At 43.7% G+C, this 18,800-nt stretch overlaps 1 long non-coding RNA gene across 1 annotated transcript; it reads right to left on the reverse strand.

Moving 5' to 3' along the window:
* Positions 1-1,987: 1,987 nt before the first annotated feature.
* Positions 1,988-9,290, reverse strand: LOC121108983. Its single transcript, XR_005843647.2, has 2 exons — positions 9,113-9,290; positions 1,988-3,557 (listed from the first exon to the last, which is right to left on the reverse strand). It is a non-coding gene; the product is annotated as an uncharacterized LOC121108983 (long non-coding RNA).
* Between the last annotated feature and the right edge of the window lie 9,510 nt (positions 9,291-18,800).

Genomic DNA, 18,800 nt, shown 5'->3' on the forward strand with positions numbered 1-18,800 from the left:
AGGAAGCAAATGTCTTCCTTGAGAAGTTATGGATTTAGGATGGTTTGGCTTGTGGCATAGCATAGTGCCAGCCAACATTGGATGAGATTGCAAATCCACTTTCAGTGTGTTTTTCAGAGTCCTGTGTAAACAGTTTTAGCTGTTATCTAGATCTCAGGCTACAGGCCTTGCTGTCTTGTAGCCCCAGGTGCTGAGTCCTCTGTTCTATCCAGCACCATCTGCAGAACTGGGGGACATTGGAAGGCTACAAGGTGAAGGTTGAGTCCAATGCTGGCTGCTGAAAGGTGGTGGAGAGTTAGGGTATACATGTCATTGAAAACTTTTGCTCTTTTCCCATGGCACCTTCTTGGAGAGGTTTCTCTGACTCTGAGCAGAGCACTGTTCAGAGAGCGAGCCGTGAGCACCAGAGAGCCAGGGAAGCTTTCCTTATCAAAAGAGTTATTTCCAACCCACAAAGAGGAGTATTTTCTGCTGTAGCATATCCCAGTGAGCTCACAGTGCTTTCTGAAATCTGTTTTTCTGGGTAGAGTCCTGTGGGAAGAATATGCAAGTTCATCTGCCTCAGCTCTGCAGTTTTATTACAGCTCAGTCAAAACGCTGAGGTGCCAATTCTCTTCCTTTTTTTTTTTTTTTCTTTTGCTAATTGTTAAAGGAAATATCTTAATTGTGTAGAAGAATGTGCAAGTGTAACATATGACTTATTATTGAGAACCCATTTTTTTATGCGCTGTAAAACTCCATCTGTCCTGTCATCTGGAGTTGGCTACTTCTCTTGTAACACACAAATGCAGATCAAGAATAATAAGTTTTAAATATCCAGTGCATTAACCAAAGCAGGGTCTGATTTTATTTGATAGAAAGCATTGGAATATCAGTCTCTGTGCTCTGGACGTCAATGAGGGGAGTATATAGGAGTTTCTGATCCTGACATCAAGTAATTCAACCCCCAGATTTGTGAGGCTGTGTGGCCATATCTTACAGGTTGTAGGGATTTTTATTCCCTTTGGAGAGAAAATGGCTTGTTGTTCCCTATCTACTGCTGATAACAAGGGGGTGTTAACACATAAAGCCACTCCTTGGCAGAAGTTGCTGTCAGCATCTTGAGATCTGTACCCTTTATGGCATACCATGCAGACGCAGCCTGGCCTGTCTTGTGGCCACCAACCAGCCATGCACGGGGCCCACGTCTGCACTCTGTGCTTCACACAGCCTCAGCGTGGCTGAGGCCTCACGTGCTGCTGTAGGAGATAACACGTCTCTGTTACTCTTAATTACCTCTAACATTCTATTTTAAGCAATGCAAATTATTTTATTGCATGCAGGTTTTGATCAGTTGTTAAGGGATAGGATGACTTAGATAAGTGAAGGAGCAAAGTGTGCACTAGGTAACTAAGACTTGGACTCAGCAAAACCAAGCAGCTTTACATATTTCTAGCTGAAGTTAAGGCCTGAGCTTATCCTTAAATAAACTGAACAGTTGTATTCTCAGTCATGCACGTTGTATGGATTAGGCCTTTCTGAAAGAAAGGAAAGCAAAGCTCATCATTGAAAACTCCTGTTCTTTCCAGCAAATGTGTGGTGTGGTGATGAGTGTGAGGCAGCCAGTAGTGCCTGTAGGAAGCAAGCAGGATAACAAAAGCCTCTGAAGAAATAACAAGCATTTAACTTGTGTGTGTGTGTGTGTGTGTGTTTTTTCCATATGATGTTAATCAGTAAATCTGTATCAGTATCAGTTAATCAGTAAAACTAAGTGTTGGTGCTAAACAACAATATTCAGCCTTAGATATGATCATCTCCCACAAAATTCAGATAATGTTTTTAAGAATGGGATCAAAAACTTCAGAAAATAATTTAATTAGGAACTGGTTTAATGGACATTTGGCACTGACTTCATGTATGAGCAGATCCAGCTCTATAGTCATTAAGTTAACAAAACGGATCTCTAAGAAGCCCTATGGGATAATAATAGGACTAAGCATAAATATATATCATATAAACCTTAGATTTTTAATAGGACTATACATAGAGTGAAATGTGCTTTGATACTCAGCAAAACCATGCTATTATTTTCACAGAATCTTGTTTGTCTAGACTTGTTTGAGTTGGAAGGGACCCTTAAAGGTCATCTAGTCCAACTAGAGTCCCACAGCCTGCAGGTTGGGTCCAGTCACTGCGCTGTTACCCCCATATTGGTTGATTTGACCAAGTCTACTATGGGACAAGTGCAGGGAATGGAGTATCCTCCTGGATCCATGTTGCTGTCACTGAACAGCTCTGATAATGCACAGAAGCATTGCCGGCATGCAGAAGTGACATGAAGGGGATCCAACCAGCCAGGTGTATCTGTATGTCTAATAAACATGTGCAGAAAAACAAGCTACTGGCAGGAAAGTGATGTAGATAGTATAAATACTTTTCCCTAGAAGGCTAAATATAGAAAATAAAGATTCCGGTGCTGGCAAGGAGAAATGCATCCTCTTTCCCCAAAATGAAGCAAGGATGCATTGTGCATAAATGGCGTGAATTCCCAGACAGATCCAAAAAGGAAAAGTGATGAGGGTATAAGGAAGTACCCTCTAAGGAAAGAGAATCATAGAATCATAGAATGTCTGGGGTAGAAAAGGACCACAATAATCATCTAGTTCCAACCCCCCTGCTATGTGCAGGGTTGCCAACCACTAGAACAGGCTGCCCAGAGCCACATCCAGCCTGGCCTTGAATGCCTCCAGGGATGGGGCATCCACTACCTCCCTGGGCAACCTGTTCCAGTGCATCACCACACTCTGAGTGTAATAGAAGAGGGAAGAGCCATCAACTTCTATTGATATTCAAGCCAAGCAAACACATCTCCATGCCTTGCTGAACAGTGGGGTTTCCTGGGACAACCCCAGCCACCCAGAAGAATGTAAAAACATTAGAATCAAGTCGTCAGACATTACCACTTTTAAAGGCAATAATATTGCCACACAACAATACAGCAAGAATTTGCAGGGATAAAAGAAAGGCAAATGGAATTGGAGAGGAGTATATAAATAAGCACCCAGTCCAACAAAATCATGAATGCAGGCAGTCCCCAGCATGCGGGGGACCAGTGCTCCTCGTCTGCCCCTGGATTAAGAGCAGCGGGGATTTGTAATCCAGTGTAACTCTCGCAGTGTCTGCCTGCAAGGGTCAGCTGAGGACTGCAGCAGCTGGGAAGCACGGCTGACATCGCCAGGGTAATTCCTCCTTCCTCCTCCCCGCCATCACTCCAGCTAGCGGTAAGCACAGTCCAGGCAGGTCTGCACGCATCCAGCTATGCTTGTTTTGGGAGGTTGACCCAGGAATGTGATGTGTGAAGGGAATGCATCGGGATCTGTGGCGCTCCAGAAGTCCTTGTCTCTCTGTGAAAGCAGTGACCTGCCACGACCCCTTCCTTTTGCTGCTGTCAGCTTACTGAGTGCGGCTGTCTCCTCAGCTGAACTGACACCGTTCTGTCAGATATGGGGCTGTTTGATCACGTAGACGAGTGTCCTCAGGATGTGCCTAAAGATTGCTCTTTATTCACGACTCAAAGGCTTTTAGGAGGAAAAAGCAGACATTTGAGGCATTGTAGTGGGCAGTTATTATTATTATTATTGCTGTTATTATTATTATTGCTATTATTGACCTGCTAATTACAGGCCTGTCAGTCTCACTTCAGTGCCTGGTAAAAGTAAGGAGAAGATTATTCTAGGAGTTGTTGAAAAACACCTGAAAGACAAGGGAATGTCCTGTTTAATGAACTTAATTTCCTTTTATGACAAAGTTACCCACTTATCTCACCAAGAAAACCAGTAGACATAATCTTTTCGGATTTCAGCAAAGCTTTCAATATTGTTTCTCATAGTGCCCTTCTGGACAAAATATCCAGCATACAGATAAACAAAAACATAATGTGATGAATGAACAGCCAGCTGACAGGTTGAGCTCAAAGGGTTATAGTAAATGGGGTTACATCAGGCTGTGCCCTGGCAGCCAAAAGGACCAGCTGTACCCTGGTGTGCTGTGGCCCAGCACTGCCAGGCTACAAAGATGGCGGAGGCACTAGATGGGAAGACGTGTGAGGAGTGACTGAGGCCCCTCGGTGTACTCAGCGCAGAGCAGAGGAGCTGAGGGGAGGCCTCATGGCGGCTGCAGCTCCTCACAGGGAGCGGAGGGGCAGCGCTGAGCTCTGCTCTGTGTGACAGCGACAGGGCCCGAGGGAACGGCATGGAGCTGTCAGGGGAGGGGCAGCTGGGGGTGAGGGAAAGGGGCTGCACCACAGGGTGGTGGGCATGGAACGGGCTGCCCAGGGCAGTGGGCACGGCCCTGAGTGCTGCAGTTCAAGGAGCGTTTAGACACTGCTCTCAGACACCAGGTTTGGATTTTGGGTGATTCTGTGTGGAACCAAGATCTGAACTTGGTCTTTTGTGGGTTTCTACCAACTTGGGATATTCCATGATTCTATGGATCCTATTAAATCTGGATTATTTTTGAAGATAAAAGCTTGCTGTAAACTCAAACAGAAACTGGGTTCGATCAGTAGGCCCACACCACACATGCGCATTTGAGGAAGTTTCCAAATGCAACAGCATTGCTACAGAGGGAAATAAAAGCAGCAAAGAAGCATTCATAGGGAGGAGTAGCAATCACAAAAGAGAAACAAAATGCATCTTTCAAGTGTTAAAATAAGATCAGTGCTAATGCCAATATATGAGCTCAACATAGCAGGGATTTTTTCTTTTTCTTTTCCTCATATTGAGAAAAAATGGATAATTGTGGTTCCAAAACCCATCTTTCACTTACAGGAAGCATCCACCTCTTATAGGACTGCCACAACGCAGTGAGGAAGTTTGCAGCTCAAAATCTGCCTCCACTCATTTGATTTGCTTTTACATCTCCTCCTTTCTGCCAATGCTACCGTGCTGCACGGAATGAAAGAGCTAATTTAACATGGCGTTCAGCTGTGCGCTGCCTGCAGAGCCTGTGGGAATGGTTTCATAGGGGTGCTCTGTGGAGGTGAGCCAAAATTAAGGCAAAATTGTATGCTGCAGCACAGATTCAGCACGGTTTTCTACCTCCAAGCAGCCAGTGGGAGGGTGCAGCTGCTAGAATTGCACAGGTGAAATTGATGGAGCTACCTCAGATGCTCTGGAATAAATTTGCCAGTGTTATTTTCCTAGTCTGCCCTTTCTCCTCTCCAGAAGGAATCAGCAAATGCTGTGCTGCAGCTCAACACCACAGCACTCAGCTGTCAGGAGTAGTTTTCCTATAGGCACAGGGTTGCAGGCAGTGCTTTCATTTTGAGAAAAACAGAAGTGTTTAGATGGTAGAGGGACCTTGGCACCGGCTGCCTAGCTTATCCTTTTGCAGGTAGATGATCCTACTGTGCTTGGACGGAGGAAAAGCATAAATCCTCATCATTTTGTGTCTTGCTACATGCACTCTAGTTTTTGCCCCCTGCGGCTGTCCCAGCTCTTATCTTGGGTACATCTTCTTTGCAAAAGGAAAAGGCATCAGGAATGACTGTCAAAACACAACAGAGTTTTGCCTGCAGGAAGATGAGTGATGTTGCTGCAACCCACAGCCTGAATGCAATGTAAAATACCAGTTAAAATAGAATTGTTTGCATAAAATAAAGCTCAAAGTTTTCCTAGAGCCTGATGTTACTTACAAATAAACAGTCCCAGAATGAAAGACCCTGGGCACATATGATTTGTAAAATGACAAAAAACAAAGTCAAACGATCACATAGGCTTATTTTTTTTACAGAGGTTTTTCAGCTTGCTCATTGTCCCGAGTATTAAATAGCACCTTTGAGCTTCTGAATGTTACCAACAACTACTGTTTCCTTGACAAAACCATAAGAGAGAAATAAATCTCATAAAGAGATTGCTAGGCAGCTGTTTGTTAATGGCTAAATGCTTGCGAGCGTTACACAGTATTATCTCTGTGTTCATGCAGCTCAGCACTTGACTAGAAATCAGGGGATGTGAGCTGAGTTTCTCCAAGCCACCTGTCTGCATAGCAAATTTTGGTACATTTACCGGTGTCAGATCCCTCTCGAAATGAACCGCACCACCTCCACCACCATGCAAAACCCAAATCCTGCGCATCAAGGAAGAAAAAGACCCATGACCCTTAGCTAATAATATGCAAGTGCCTTTCTGTGCAATAGATGAATAAATTTTATTTGACATCTAACTCTGTATGCCTACCGTGGAAAGAGGGCACACAGTTTCTACAGTCGTGAAATTGATCTTGTGCTGATTGACTGCAGCATCCTACAAATGCAGGGCACTCTGCCTATCTCTGAAGACCACCTGGGAAGGTATCCCTGCTAGCACCAGCACTGCTGGCAGCAGATCACCCTCACCATGCGCTGCGGAGCAGAACCATGCCTGTAAGGGATGGCTCACCTTGGGGCACTCTGGGCAGCCCAGCTGCAGTCCCACCATCACCTCGCTCTGCGTCACTGCCGCCTCGTGTGAGCTGAAAGCACTTGTCAACCCACAGCCGGAGATGCTAGATGACAGCTCACTGCCTGGGGCTCAGCTTCTCCATTGCTCCACACTGACCCAAGCCTGCACTGCTGCCGGTGGGGCTGTGTGTCCCTGCTCCATCCCTGGCTGCAGCACCGGCCGGTGGGCGGCCAGCAGGGACCTCCATGCAGACACGAGCCCTGCTTGTTGTGCAGCCTCCCTTCACTGGCAAGGAGGACCTGGGAGATAACATGGCCGGCAAAACAGCACAGTCGTGTGTTATCATGGAACTGCCTAAATGAGAGTGGTAGCTCTCCTTGTTAATCTAGTGATGACCATGAGTGGCCTGGATCTACAGTGCTAGACTGGGGATGCTCTGCTTGTGGATGATGTGAATTCCCCTCTCCAGCAAATTTTACAAGCGGACTATACAGATTTCTATTAGGAAAGACAAATGGTTCAAACACTGTGCTGGAGGGTCTACCTAAATTGGGGCTGACCCTATTTTGGTACTAGAGGCAAGACTGGGTGTCTCACCTGGAATGCTGGGGTCCAATTAAATCTTCGTAGAAGTAAACAGGCAATAAAATCACTGTACAAGCAACTGTGGTGTGTTACTGTTCCCTTAAAAGCATAGCTGCAAGAGGAGACTTAAAGCAGATTTGGGTCAATCAAGTGAAGCTATGCCAGTCTCATGCTTGACATATGCATGCACTCAAGCATGACTCACCCTTCAAACAATGATTCATCATTAGTTTTTCTTATGAGTTTGTGTGTCTTTTGTCCATTCTTGTTACAGTCTCTTGCCATTGTCTCACAAGTGCAGTGATGGTTAAAACAACATTAAAATTAGACTTCTAATTGGGTCTTCACTGCAGCACATGAGGTAAGGGCGGAGAGGTCGTGTGCCTGTTGTTCTGATGAGAAAGGGGGAAGTGAGATGCAATTGATGGCTTTAAAATGTGTAAAGGGAGAAGGAAAGGGGCTAGGGCAGCTGTAAGAGAGCTGATTCTGGAAGGGCAACGTTGTCAAGCAATGTGATACTATGTTCTGTGACTGCATAAGGAGCTGCAGCAGTCTGCTGAGCTTGAGAGGAATACTGGAGTACTCCTGGCTAAAAACCGCAGAGTTTTGTATCAGCACGAGTTTGAGAAGCTAAGTGCCACGCTCTCTGCCCCTGTGGTGCCCAAGAGCATGCCTGCTTTGACAGCATTAGGTAGTTTGAAGCATTTGGCTTGTTTCTTCCTTGGCACAGCACAGCGTACTGTTAGAGCAAGGAGCCTTCCAGGGAGCTGGTGAGAGGTTGTGCTGCCAGCAAGCAGGTCTTTCAAGCCACCTTTTCACCTAAAAAAGAAATTACTCTCCGCCAAATTGCTCAGTGTTCAGTTGTTCTCCATGTGACATTCAGTGAGAGTAAAGAGAATGGACTTCTACATCTCAAATATCTCAGATAGTGAGAATTGAGGAAAATTATTCTTTGTTCAGGTATACCTTGCAGCATAACAATTTGTCCTTTGAGAACTGAAATGTGGCCAGAAGATTGAGGATCTCTGCATGGAAAGAAAGACAAGTCTCTTCTCACATCAAGCATCCAGGTCTGTTTGTGTAAGCAGAGGGTAAGAGTTTACAGTGGATTACAGGTCATCATTTGTAATGGCATTTGCTCTTAAACGGTTACCAGCTTTATTATCTGTACCCATTAAAAGCGGATTTGAAGGAAGGGATATTAACAGCAATGCCAGACTGTACATATGTTTCATTTCATATTGTAGAGGTCTAAAGGGAGAAATGAGCTCAGCAATAAGTTTCTATAAATCCAACTTCTACATTCAGTATTTTAAAACTGTGTTACTTGCTCTGTTTCCCTTTGTTCCACCTGCTATCTTTTTCTGTTTCATTTTCCTTTGCTCTCTGTGCCTCTTTTGTATGTCAAGCTTGTAATGTATTTAATGTATTTCTTAGATTCTAGTACTTTTCCCTCTTTAGAGTCAGCCTGCTCTCATCTCTCTTTCTCTACAAGGAAGTCTTCTCTTTCTGATTGTGTCTTTCTTTAGCTCCTTGTTCCCCATTTCTTCCCTGTTTAATACATTGCTAAGACTTCCCTTTTCTTCCCTTTGTTAAATGTCTCTCTTAAGGCACTGCACCTCATCTCATCCCCACCTGCACTCCTTCCCTCATTTACCTGCTCTTTCAAATGCTTAGGGCTTCTCCCCTTTGTTCTCAGCTTTCCATCCCTTCCACTCCTCACCTCTCCTTGTTCTCTCCTCACCAGAGCCTCTTCTTCCCCCCTTTTCACTCTCTTCTTTAGCATTGCATACACTTTTCTGCCTACTTTCTTTCCCCTCTCAAGAGGACGATCAAAGTCTGAACACTCTTCCTGACTTCTCAGGGACTATTCAGGAATACATCTCTCTTTCCAGAAGACCCCAAAAAGGAAAACCAGGAGAGTTAGTGGGATCTTCTTTGTATTACCTGAGACCCTGGAGGAAGATAAAAACTTTTGTTGTCTGCAGGCTAAGTTTCTTCTCTAGGTATGTGGTCTGCCAGTGTGAGCAAGGGCACAAGATTTGCTGAGCTGATCCTGTACCCTGTGAGAATACCCCTCTCCACCAGCCTTGATAGAAGCTTACCTTGGCCATCTCCTTCATACTTCACAGCTACAGGGGACAGACAGTGTGGCCACCTCCCATAGAGCAGTGTTAGCACCTCACAGGGATCCCTTATCTCCTGTCATTCTTTTAGTACCACAGTACATGTCCAGCAGCCCTCAAATGGGGACCAAGCCACTGCAAGTCCATTATCTTGGTCACTCCCAACATCTCTTCCAGACTTTGGTCCCTCTCTGTCTGCAGGATGCTGGAAGAAATCCAAGCTCCACAGGTCTAAGTCCTTTCTTCAGGGTGGAGATAAGGAGAGGGAGACCTCAGCTTGCCTTGTGTTTCTATAGAATCATATAGAAACCTCAGAATGGTTTGGTTTGGAAGGGACCTCACAGCCCACCCAGTCCCAGCCCCTGCCATGGGCAGGGCTGCCCCCAGCAGCTCAGGCTGCCCAGGGCCCCTTGAGCACCTCCAGAGATGGGGCACCACAGCTTCTCTGGGCAACTGTACCAGCACCTCACCTCCCTCTGATTGAAGAATTTCTTTATAATGCCCAACCTAAAGCTACTTTCTTTCAGTTTAAAACCGTTACCCCCTGTCTTGTCATTTAGCTGCCTGAGAGTGCTGAGGTTTATAAACAAAACTGGAAGGTGTCTGGGTGGTAAGGTCCTGGGAAGCAGATAGTGGCTCTTGCTCTTTGCATTGTGCAGGACATGGGGCACTGAGAAAGTTTTGAAATGTTTCTGCAGCAATAGTAAAGTAGTCAAAGTTGGGAAAGCAATTATTTACCACTGCCACATTGCTAAAGAAGTTAATCACACTGAAAGCACCAGAAGGGACTGCAGAGCAGGAGGGGCAGCAGAAGAGAGGCAGATGAGAGGGATTCTCACAGGCACTGTAAGAAGGCCTTCAGACCCTGTGCTTCTCAGCCTAGGAGAGCCAACACGTGTAAGTAAAGACCAAGCAATTATTGCAGGACTGAGTCAAGTGTGCCGTGAAATTTAATTAAGGCCAGCAGTCTCTAGTGCCTAGTGGGGCCTGGAGAGAGCCCTGTCACTGTCTGTGCAAACAGGCCGTTCATCACTGGTGTCCCGGCACATGCAGCCCATTAGAAGCGGCTGGGAACACTCTTGTCCCCTCAGCAGTTTTCTGTCAGGCCTAGTGCAAATATTACAAATTAAGCAGAAACGCTCAACAGGGTTCCCTGCAGACTCCTAATTAGCTGTCGTGTGGTGGCATTTCTGATCCAACTGTCTGCTTGTTGTGATGAACATGCTGTGATGGGGCATGCCTCTGACAGGCCATTCATGGGGTGCTACTGGCATGGTGGGCACCATTTCAAATGAATGCTACAGTATTTTTCAGCCCCACTGGGGCTGCCCACATCCGTGCTCCTCTTCTCATGCCAGCATCCAGTCCTAAGGCAGGCTGGAGGGCACAGGGTGCTCCAGCCAACACCAAGATGAGAGAGAGCAGAAGAATGGGTCAGAAAGCTGAAGGAGAGAAGCCAGGTTCTTCAGAGTCCTCTTGTCTTACAGGATCAATATTTGTATAATATTCATGTCAAAGGACTAAATATTTGTTATGGGACTAAATATTTCAGTGCTGCTCTAGTGACTTCGCCAGCCTTCGGTGCCTGGGGCTGCTGGTAATGAGCTGGAGTCACACACCATGCTGAATTATTATTGCTAACACGTATGGATGCAGCCTCGTACCTGATGAATGACACCTGCTGTGAAAACTGAGTGATGCTATTTTAAGAAGGTATTTATCTGGTATTTGGAGGGGAGCTTTAGACATATGCAATTCAGATGCATTTCTTTAGATAGGATAGCAGTCCTTACATTATCATATTCAATGAAAGTGTGCCTACAAATACATCTTCTGTACTTGCCGTATGTGTGCAAAATGTGTATCCTAGATACCTAATGTCAGATCCAAGCTGTAAATAAACTGATAAGTCAAATGTGCTTTACTGGGCCCAGATCACTAAAATTGGTAGGAGCCGAGTATGGAAAAGAGTGCAAGATTGGATCAACCATAGTAAACTCAAGCATTATTATTTCCTTTTTGGAGATTAAAGCAATATTACAGATTTAAAACTGGATGACATTTTGAGCACCGTTTGAAAAATCATGTTACAGATTTACCAAGGCACTTTCAGCTTAAAACTGCCTTCTGGAAGAGTTCTTGGTGTTTCTTTTGAAATCTGCAGGTACTTTCTCCCTTTCCCTTCCCCCTCCGTCTACTGCTCTATTCTAATTGTGTTCCACTAGAAAAACAAACTGAACGGGTGAAATATTTAAGGACAATATTTACAACGGGAGTTTTTTAATTTGTTTTTATTTTTTTACTCTTCCTGACTTGCAGGTTAAAGTGGGAATTTACTGTGGGCACCAGTGTGTTTGCACATCTGTCTTGCTTGATTGCTATTGATGCAGGCATTACTTGGCCAATATTTAGAGTAAGCTTGAAGTGGGATGATGCAGATGTCTTTTGTGATTTCTCATGAGACACCACTTTGTTTCCTGGTAGCGTCACTTGCGCATTCTAAATAAATCATTGAAAAATAAACTTCTCTGTCTCCCATGAAAAACAGTCAATCAAAGCTTCTGAGCAGCTAGGTTTGGGTTGTCCCAGGGTTTTGTGATGGGCACGTGCATTGCTGTCACCGGGAATGTGACTAGAGCAGTGTCCTGCTCCAGCTTGGGTCAAGAAAATACCTCAGACTTGCAGCATGCAGTGGACACTGCTGGGACTGCATAATGGCAGGACCATGAACTAAAGCTAAGGTGAAGTCAAAGACTAGGCTGTTTCCTAAACTTCTCTTCCTTCTGGTTGAATTCATGGTTTCCTACCTGTGTCCTGCTGTGGCTAGAAAGCAGTGTTTTCCCAGGCATGTGCCTGGCTCCTAGGCTTGCTCCTGAGACCAAAGCCATAACATCCAGGTCTGGGTAAAGCAGCTGAGCTCCTCTATCCCTCTGTCACCAGCCTCATCAGAGTCACTCAGCCTATGTAAAGCAAACATGCTAGCACAGAAGGGAGGCACTTGCGCTGTGAAGGGGAGCACACTGTATTTCTACTGCCTGGAGCTGCCTGTCTGCTCACAAGAGCAGGCAGAGTCTGCAATGAGGTCTATAGGTGCATGCTTAGACCATCCGCCTAAGCCCAACATGTTTGCATCCCAACCAGAATGCATACTTCTATACCTAGCAGACTGCAGGCTTGTTTGAGAAGGAGATGGAACTTAGTGGCTCTGGTGCATTAAAAGCTGAACATGAGCCAGCAGTCTGCCCTTGCATCCCAGAAGACTAACTGCATCTTGGGCTGCATCAGAAAAGTAGCGGCCAGCAGGGAGAGGGAGGTGACTGTTCCCCTCTGCTCTGCCCTCATGAGGCCCCATGAAGACCTGTGTCCAGGTCTGCAGCCCACAGCACAAGAAGGGTGTGGAGCTGTTGGAATGGGCCCAGAGGAGGGCCACGAAGATGATTAAAGCACTTATCCTATTAATAGAGGCTGAGGGAGTTGGTCTCATTTAGCATGGAGTGGAGAAGGCTGCAATGATGAAGCTTTCCAGTACTTGAAGGGAGCTTACAAGCAGGAGAGGGACTGACTTTTCACAGGGTCTAATAGTGATAGGAAAAGGGGGAATGATTTTAAACTAAAAGTGGGGAGATTTAGGTTAGATATTCTGAAGAAATTTTTTACTCAGAGGGTGGTGAGGCACTGAAACATCACAGAGAAGTCATGAGTGACCCATCCCTGGGGCCATTCAGGCCAAGTTTGGATGGGGCCAAGGCAGCCTGATGTGGTGGTTGGTAACCATGGCAAAGGGGTTGGAACTAGATGATCTCTAAGGTCTCCTCCACCCTAAGCTGTTCTGTTTCACCTACTTCCATGCAAGTTATAGTTACTGACATTGGCTTGCTTTTGAGATGCACATGGTGATCTTGCAAATTTCATTTCCTTTTTTCCTCTCCAAAAGGCAGTTAGGTTTTCATACCCCTCTTTTTTTTTTTTTTTTTAATCAGCATAGCTCAAGATAATCACTTTCTCCTTCTTAATTAGGAAATTACTTACCAGTGAAGTAAAAATCATCTTTCTCAATTTTCTTTCACAGTTTCTTCTTAACTTCCGAGAGTTTTGCTTCACAAAACTTTTTTTACTATACCGTAATGGTGTATTATGGGATCTCAGATTTCTCTAAACAGCCTTAGGTACTTAATGCATAAATTCTTTAAATAGTGTAGTTTTACTCCTCACAGTAGAAAGCAGACATCATTCATATTTCCTCAGGAGATCAGCCCTGACTGATGCTCTGCACAATTAAGCATTGTAATTGCGTATATGAGATCTTGAACCTGGAGCTGTTTCCAGACCAGGTCGTGCTTTGAAAAACTGTAAGGAAGGGGGGTGCTTCAGGAAGGTAATTTGTTTGAAAAGATTCATTTCCGTATCCCACTCAATATTTATTGGATAATATAGCATGTCCCGAAAGAAAGGGTTCCGTGAAAAGCAGTGATTCACTGGTAGACTGAGCACACGCACAGCACTAGGAGTCATGTGGGAACCCAGAGGTTGAGATCCTGAGTTTTCCTTCAGACACTATAAAGAATCTGCTCTAAAGTAAATAGAGTTCTCTGTAATTTATGCTACATTTATTGGTACTAATTTCTCATGCTCATCTATCAATTTCCAATCTTCCTCTCACTAATCTGAATTCAATTTTTCAGTTCATATTCCTGTTGATGGTTGAAATTCTCTCTCATAAGTACTGCTCAGCAGATCTATTGATGCTTATGAAGCATTTACTGTAAAATTCATCTGAAATTCTCCAAGTTAATTTCCCCAGATTGTGTCAAGCAATGTGTGAATAGAGAAACAATAGAAATAGATTATCTTCCTCCTTATTTTATGACTGAACAGCACACTCAACTACCAAAATGACCTAAAATAAGTAGATTTCTCTCAATGTATTACAAAAGATATGCACACCCTCTTTCTAGAACTGCAAGCTAATGACCATTAGGGTTCTGTATTTAGTCATAGCTGTATTAAAAACTGCTGTTAAACATGACATCCTGTGATGACTGAAATACTCATTAGGGCTTTAATTTAATGAGAAATATATAGATGAGATTTATCTAAACTAGGGGTTAGCAATATCCATTTACAAGTATTTCTATTTTAAAAGGTATACATTTCATTCCTGAGGATGAAAACTGAAGATACCACTAGTAATGCATTTGGCTTGAGGGTGTTTTGTGAGTGGGTAAGGATTTCATACCTTAGGTATCATGTAAGAATTAAAAATAATGGAAAAAAATATATTCTGGTCATCCCGCATCTTATTGTTTCACAGGGACTGACAAATTCCTGTACTAAGAATGTACGACCAAATCAAAGGACTCTGCTGGGGGAAAATCTAGTATAGATCTCTTGAGATCTTTTTTCCCCCCCCCCAGATATTTTATATTCATTAGGGATGTCTTCCTGCAGTGAGCTCTCACTCAAGTTCCTGCAGCTGATTCTCATATATAGTAATGTCACTTAAAGCATTTGCAACTCTTAATAAACAACATTTGTTCTAGCAGAGACAGAATATGATAGACATCCATAAAACCAGAAAAGCAATGGGGAAGGTGAGTCTGAAGTGAAATTTCGCTACGCTTCACTGTTTCTCATGATGGTAGAACAAGACATCTTTGAGAAATACATTTGAAGCAGGCAAAGGAATACCCATTTCACACATTAAATTTTAATTATAAGGTTTACTGTCACAGCAGTAGGTCCTGAATTTCTCAACCTGAAGAAACACATGTTGAGGGAGTTCAAGGGATGGACAGATTCCAAAAGAGTTCAAATGTTTTCAGGGAGGAGAGAGACAATGGGAACACTGCACAAAATTTCTTGGATGTGTTTTCCATCTAACAAAGCGTCTGAGCTGCTGATTGCTGGGAGTAGAGAGGGCACAGATGGGGAAGGATAGCTCCCTCTGGAGCTACTTCCTAATTGTCTGTATTGAAAATAGGTCATGAGGTTAGATGGACATTGACTCTGCCTAATGCGGACTTCTTAAGCCACTATGATATGTGTCAGTGGCAACCAGCCCCATTATTTAAGGAAGACTATTTCAGGATCATATTCTTTCGATGGCACATTCAGGTGTTCTTTAGCATATTTAATTTTAGTTCTTGGGAGTCTGAGAGTTCAAATACATTTAATCTATATGAAGCATATTCTGAAGCAATTTATTCTGTTTTTTGAGACCTGTCACGTCAATGTTCAATCTTGACAGTATGAGAAGTTCTGCACTGAAGTAACGCACACAGAACAGAAGGCCAGACACCTGCCCAGACGAGTTTGACCTAATAAGCCCTTCAGAGAGGGATTTAGCTGCTGTTACAGATGCCTAAATTTAGGGCACTGCAGTAAATATATCTGTACACAAGCTTCGTGTTTAAACTTCCATTACAGTCAGGGGAAATCTGGTCAATAGATAATAGTGTTAAGGAGAATTCATAGCATCATGAAGTAAACTCCAACATTTTCTTAGCTGGATTACCTCAGGCTCAACTGACCTTATTCCTTAGATCTCCAGTGATGACAGCAGAAGCTCAGACACCCAGCTGGCACGTGGAGGCCAAGATTTGGAGTAGCTTAATGGGAAAATGGACTCATTCACAATTTCAGTTAAATCTTGTAGAGTAATAAATAATTACTCTGTGCTGGATGGATTTGGTATGCTGAGGAGCCCCAGGTCTCCCTCACACCAATCAATGCATGTTCCTTCTGTGAAAGGAATAATTATTTCAGGAGAGCTTTATGATGGTGCTTTATGATGTATACAGTTCATTGGATATCTTCTGTAACATCCACTAGCAGCCTAGGCTAAAATTGCCCTCCTCAGTCAACAGAGGAACTGTTACCTTGGCACATGAAAGCTTGACTCGAAGTGAACAACCAAGTGAGTTCTTGAGATTTTCATGATAGTCTTTTTTATTATTATTTTTTAAAAGATTTTTAAAAAGGGAGATATTTTCTCTCTGAAAAGCTATGGCTATGTCTACATAACAACCTGCAGTTTCCAAAAGGCTTGGAATCATTGAAAGTCTCAAGAACTTAAAACTTAACAAGCTTAAAACTTGACTTGTAGATTTGATTTTTGCCTCTGTGGGGAAGTGAGTGAAGTATGTAGGACAGGAGTGTGACTTTGTGGAGCCATTTGAATGGAGAAAGTGATCAGGTCTTGAGGCTGGGACCACAGCTCTCCCCCGTTGTGCTGTGTTTACACCATACTCAGCTTTTGCAGCCACACTTGTGTAAACAAAGTAATCCCCCTGTGCGTGATAAGGTGCATCATCAAAGACAGGAGAACTGAAAACAAACCTGAATATATCCATGAGGATATAGCCTATCTGATCTGGATTATTAAAACAAAACAACAAAAATACTCAGAAAGCAGCTCTGGAATGCATTGCTCCCAGAGCAGAATTACAGAGGTGGTTTGACTCCTTGTGCTCTATCCCATCACACAGGAGGGGCTGCTGAACACTCCGTCTTTCTTTAGCAGCCGAAGACCAGAACTGGGCTTTATGTAATTCGGCTGTCCTACATTTATCCTTACCTGGCAACGGCTTTGCCATGCTGGCTGCGTGCTGCACGTTTTGTACTTCATCTGTAGCAGCTTTCTCTTTGCATTTAGATCTGAGAACATAATAATGTCAGATCTTCTGCTTAAGATCTAACTGAATGGAGTTGATGTCATCTCATTTCCTTCCTCTAAAACACACGGCATCATCTTGCCTTTTTCTCAGATGTGGGCTCTTTCTCCTCGTCGTTAAGTCGCAGCACAATTTGTCTTCCTCATTTCTTGACAATTCATCATTGATGCTGATTTGGCAACCAGTGTTTTAAAGAGGTGAGGTGAAAATCTGAGATGTGGGGAGGTGAAGTAACTTGCCAAAGGCAGAAAGGCAGCTCCCTGAATGTCAGCCTTACACTCAAATCTCACCAAAGAGCTCACGTCACTAAGGCACACTGAATCCCTGCAAGTCTTAACACGTACCTCCCACCAACTCTCTGCGCCTCATGCTGGGTGCTTGTTCTCTTCTCTCCGTACTCCATTCCAGGCATCTTCTGGTGGCCTCTTCATCCTCACTGCATGCCTAGCCAATACATCACCCATACTCTTCTCTCCACCTGCCTTTCCAAGAGGTCCCTTCCCTGCTGGTATGGAGTGACTCCATGTCATCTTTCCATGTCCATCTTGTACTGTTGCAGTTGTACAACACACACAGATTTTTGTTTGAATAGCAAACGGCTACTCAGCTTCCACTGTGAATAGAAGCTGCCTAGGGCAGGCATGCTCACAGAAAAGATTTTTGCTTTCTCTCTTTCTAAAAATAATCAAAGAAAGGGAAAAGTCAAAAGCTCATCGTGCCCCAAAGAAATGTCTGCATAGCCACAGAAAACCTTCAAATATAGAAAACAAGATAGAGCAGCAGGAGTAGAAAATTTTCAGATCAAAGGCTTAGAAAATGTGAAGTTCTGTTTGTGTGATGTAGAGCCAGAGCTGTTTGCTCTTCTCAGAAGTAGAAAACAGGCCAGTACACTCCTGCCAATGCCATGGTGCCATCAGCATTTGAAAGCTGAATGCCACTCCTGCTTGTTGCAAAAGATAGGGCAAGGGTTACTTCAATTGAAATGAAGCTTTCTGGCTATTTTACTCCCTCCTGCAAAACAGGTGGGGATACTTAGGCCTAACTCTGGAGAGGCATTTTGAGGTAGAGATTCAACTCCACCTACAGCAGTGTGGGTCCCTTTGGGTCAAACCCTCATCAGTGCATTTCCGTCAATTTTTTACAGGCCTTGGTTTCACCAGTCAGAAACTGAGACGTGCTCACCATCACACTGCTGGACACATGTGTTATGTCATGCACACTGTGAATTCTATGGGGCTTTTTGTGGTTTCTTTGGTAAAGCCCATTGAGAAATATGTATTCCTGGAAGTAGGAGAGGCAAGACTGAGACAGGTTAGGTCACTGCTGTTGGTTTTCTACAGCCCTACGTCAATCTTACTTGATAGCACCAGCACAGATCTGTGGAACATTAAGTAATACACCTAGCAAGAACTGCAAAACGAAAATGAAACTGGATGATTATGATATTTACAGCAGTTTTCAAGCAATACAAACATCTGACTACATCTTTAAGGGCAAGGAGGATATTTTTAAACAAACATGCTTCCTTCCTGCAAGTAATGGATTGCAATAGCAACTGGCAGAAAAGCTCAGCTGTTATTTTAATCTTCTTCGTGGCTTCATGGCTTTTAGCTCTAACAAAAACATTTAAAAGAAGGTAGTACCTTCTGTTGTAGGGAAGTTGACAATGTTTATTGTTATTATTATTATCATTTTAGCCTATATTTTTTTTCAGAACTCTAGAACATTTGAAACATTTCCTCTTGCTGTCCAAGCTTTCTCTCATAAATTCCCCATTCCCCTTTCAGAATGTTTGTGTGTGTGTGTGCATAACTTAGATATAGCCTTTCCAGAAATTTTAGAAGTTACAATTGATATGAGCGGGGGGGGGTTGGAACTTGATGATCCTTGAGGTCCCTTCCAACCCAAGGCATTCTATGATTCTGTGAACATACTTTCTCCATAGCAATAATATATCGGTTATCATATTAATTCCATAAAGCTAAACATCTAGG

This window comes from Gallus gallus, chromosome 1 (assembly GCF_016699485.2).
Source record: "Gallus gallus isolate bGalGal1 chromosome 1, bGalGal1.mat.broiler.GRCg7b, whole genome shotgun sequence".
Classification (NCBI taxonomy): domain Eukaryota; kingdom Metazoa; phylum Chordata; class Aves; order Galliformes; family Phasianidae; genus Gallus; species Gallus gallus.